Raw genomic sequence first — 4,408 nt, forward strand, 5'->3', positions numbered from 1 at the left:
CATTTGTAATACCAGAGCATCGAAACTACTTGGAACTTTTGTGTATATGAACGGGTCCGCGCCTTTGTACTCTGCTCCCTTCACCGCTACAAACCAACCAAGCATCGTGTCCGTGCGCATCTGAGTCGCAAAGAATGGGGAATAGCGCAGTTTGGTCGTGCATGGGGCGTAGCTCAGTTGGTAGAGCGTTCGCTTGGCATGTGAAAGGTCCAGGGTTCAAGCCGCGGCGCCTCCATTTTTTGTGGTCAGTGCATGGTAAGTGTTGGTCGCGGCGAACCTAAAGGCACGCAAGATGTTGCAAAGCCAGCGTCACAGACTGATATGATGTATACTGACGTAAGGAGAGCAAGATGTAAGTGTGGGGACCGGCTGTTATCGAGGTGTCATCGAGTGCAGATCTGTCTTAGGTATCGCGGCTTAACCTCATTGAAGTCTAGAGGGTGGACAACACGTTGGTCTTACTCAGAGCGGTGTCCGAATTCTATTTTCGACGTTATACGTGCCACTTTCATTGTGGCCAACTACGATTCAATACAGAATGCACGAAACCTGAAAGACACCCTAACGGATACATAGAGAGTAGTGTTTGTCTGCTGAATAATGGGAGTGCAAGGGTCTGTGTCGTCTATATGGCTGTATGTAGCACCATTAGTCTTCGGGTGGGCGGGCGTAGCTCAGATGGTAGAGCGCTCGCTTAGTATGCGAGAGGTACTGGGATCAATACCCAGTGCCTCCAGAACTTTTAACACACCTACATGCGCACCTTGCCATGCAAGAGGAATAATTCACAACCAGCAGATGTGTCTAGGAAGATACAAGCGAATGATTAGCATCCACAATTGACAAGCGTGCTGTTATTAGTGCGCAGGAAGCACCCTCCTCCCACGCCTACACTTAATTTAGAAACAGTACAAGTGTTCCCGTAAGATTCTCAAGCCTATGTCGGAAAGATCTGCCTTGCGCCGAGTTCACGTAAATCCCACTGCACATTCTTATTCATTGCGTGCAGTCAGCTGCTACTGGTGTTGTTAGTTGTGACTGCTGATAACAGATGCCGTAGCAATCAATTCATGGAGTGAGTTGTATGTTTTGCGATAGTCTGTCTCTGACAAGCAAGCACAGGTGACATAAGTGCGAACACAGGAAGCTTGCAGACCCTCGCTGCCTGCAGACACCGAGCAGCCACAGTAGGATGGCGGCCTAAGCCGTAGGCGAAATGTGCTCATTCGCTTTGGCGCGACGTCGAACTATAAATAATGCTGTCACTAGCGTGAGCGTTGCGTGAGCGTCGTAGAAAGTCCGAAAAGTCGGCTGCGAGGGTGAGTGCCAAGTTTGGGGAACGTTTCGTAGTATGCGCATTGCAATGGGGACGCGGAAACTTGTTGTGGCCCAGTGTTTTGCAGTTGGATGACAAGATTGGTACACAGTAGTAAAGAGCGAGGCACTGAGTTGGCATGAATAATGGAGTGCACAATGGGGCTCGAGATGTGTTTGTTACCTCAGGTGCTGTATGATTGTCGACCAGGAGTGAAAACGGATCAATCTGTGACGGCTCTTTCAATTTAAGACGTTAAAAACAGACGGAATTTGCATTTGTAATACCAGAGCATCGAAACTACTTGGAACTTTTGTGTATATGAACGGGTCCGCGCCTTTGTACTCTGCTCCCTTCACCGCTACAAACCAACCAAGCATCGTGTCCGTGCGCATCTGAGTCGCAAAGAATGGGGAATAGCGCAGTTTGGTCGTGCATGGGGCGTAGCTCAGTTGGTAGAGCGTTCGCTTGGCATGTGAAAGGTCCAGGGTTCAAGCCGCGGCGCCTCCATTTTTTGTGGTCAGTGCATGGTAAGTGTTGGTCGCGGCGAACCTAAAGGCACGCAAGATGTTTCAAAGCCAGCGTCACAGACTGATATGATGTATACTGACGTAAGGAGAGCAAGATGTAAGTGTGGGGACCGGCTGTTATCGAGGTGTCATCGAGTGCAGATCTGTCTTAGGTATCGCGGCTTAACCTCATTGAAGTCTAGAGGGTGGACAACACGTTGGTCTTACTCAGAGCGGTGTCCGAATTCTATTTTCGACGTTATACGTGCCACTTTCATTGTGGCCAACTACGATTCAATACAGAATGCACGAAACCTGAAAGACACCCTAACGGATACATAGAGAGTAGTGTTTGTCTGCTGAATAATGGGAGTGCAAGGGTCTGTGTCGTCTATACGGCTGTATGTAGCACCATTAGTCTTCGGGTGGGCGGGCGTAGCTCAGATGGTAGAGCGCTCGCTTAGTATGCGAGAGGTACTGGGATCAATACCCAGTGCCTCCAGAACTTTAAACACACCTACATGCGCACCTTGCCATGAAGAGGAATAATTCACAACCAGCAGATGTGTCTAGGAAGATACAAGCGAATGATTAGCATCCACAATTGACAAGCGTGCTGTTATTAGTGCGCAGGAAGCACCCTCCTCCCACGCCTACACTTAATTTAGAAACAGTACAAGTGTTCCCGTAAGATTCTCAAGCCTATGTCGGAAAGATCTGCCTTGCGCCGAGTTCACGTAAATCCCACTGCACATTCTTATTCATTGCGTGCAGTCAGCTGCTACTGGTGTTGCTAGTTGTGACTGCTGATAACAGATGCCGTAGCAATCAATTCATGGAGTGAGTTGTATGTTTTGCGATAGTCTGTCTCTGACAAGCAAGCACAGGTGACATAGGTGCGAACACAGGAAGTTTGCAGACCCTCGCTGCCTGCAGACACCGAGCAGCCACAGTAGGATGGCGGCCTAAGCCGTAGGCGAAATGTGCTCATTCGCTTTGGTGCGACGTCGAACTATAAATAATGCTGTCACTAGCGTGAGCGTCGTGGAAAGTCGGAAAAGTCGGCTGCGAGGGTGAGTGCCAAGTTTGGGGAGCGTTTCGTAGTATGCGCAGTGCAATGGAGACGCGGAAACTTATTGTGGCCCAGTGTTTTGCAGTTGGACGACAAGATTGGTACACAGTAGTAAAGAGCGAGGCACTGAGTTGGCATGAATAATGGAGTGCACAATGGGGCTCGAGATGTGTTTGTTACCTCAGGTGCTGTATGATTGTCGACCAGGAGTGAAAACGGAGCAATTTGTGACGGCTCTTTCAATTTAAGACGTTAAAAACAGACGGAATTTGCATTTGTAATACCAGAGCATCGAAACTACTTGGAACTTTTGTGTATATGAACGGGTCCGCGCCTTTGTGCTCTGCTCCCTTCACCGCTACAAACCAACCAACCATCGTGTCCGTGCGCATCTGAGTCTCAAAGAATGGGGAATAGCGCAGTTTGGTCGTGCATGGGGCGTAGCTCAGTTGGTAGAGCGTTCGCTTGGCATGTGAAAGGTCCAGGGTTCAAGCCGCGGCGCCTCCATTTTTTGTGGTCAGTGCATGGTAAGTGTTGGTCGCGGCGAACCTAAAGGCACGCAAGATGTTGCAAAGCCAGCGTCACAGACTGATATGATGTATACTGACGTAAGGAGAGCAAGATGTAAGTGTGGGGACCGGCTGTTATCGAGGTGTCATCGAGTGCAGATCTGTCTTAGGTATCGCGGCTTAACCTCATTGAAGTCTAGAGGGTGGACAACACGTTGGTCTTACTCAGAGCGGTGTCCGAATTCTATTTTCGACGTTATACGTGCCACTTTCATTGTGGCCAACTACGATTCAATACAGAATGCACGAAACCTGAAAGACACCCTAACGGATACATAGAGAGTAGTGTTTGTCTGCTGAATAATGGGAGTGCAAGGGTCTGTGTCGTCTATATGGCTGTATGTAGCACCATTAGTCTTCGGGTGGGCGGGCGTAGCTCAGATGGTAGAGCGCTCGCTTAGTATGCGAGAGGTACTGGGATGAATACCCAGTGCCTCCAGAACTTTTAACACACCTACATGCGCACCTTGCCTTGCAAGAGGAATAATTCACAACCAGCAGATGTGTCTAGGAAGATACAAGCGAATGATTAGCATCCACAATTGACAAGCGTGCTGTTATTAGTGCGCAGGAAGCACCCTCCTCCCACGCCTACCCTTAATTTAGAAACAGTACAAGTGTTCCCGTAAGATTCTCAAGCCTATGTCGGAAAGATCTGCCTTGCGCCGAGTTCACGTAAATCCCACTGCACATTCTTATTCATTGCGTGCAGTCAGCTGCTACTGGTGTTGCTAGTTGTGACTGCTGATAACAGATGCCGTAGCAATCAATTCATGGAGTGAGTTGTATGTTTTGCGATAGTCTGTCTCTGACAAGCAAGCACAGGTGACATAGGTGCGAACACAGGAAGCTTGCAGACCCTCGCTGCCTGCAGACACCGAGCAGCCACACTAGGAGGGCGGCCTAAGCCGTAGGCGAAATGTGCTCATTCGCTTTGGCGCGA

The sequence above is a fragment of the Schistocerca gregaria genome, chromosome 10, assembly GCF_023897955.1.
Source record: "Schistocerca gregaria isolate iqSchGreg1 chromosome 10, iqSchGreg1.2, whole genome shotgun sequence".
NCBI lineage: Eukaryota > Metazoa > Arthropoda > Insecta > Orthoptera > Acrididae > Schistocerca > Schistocerca gregaria.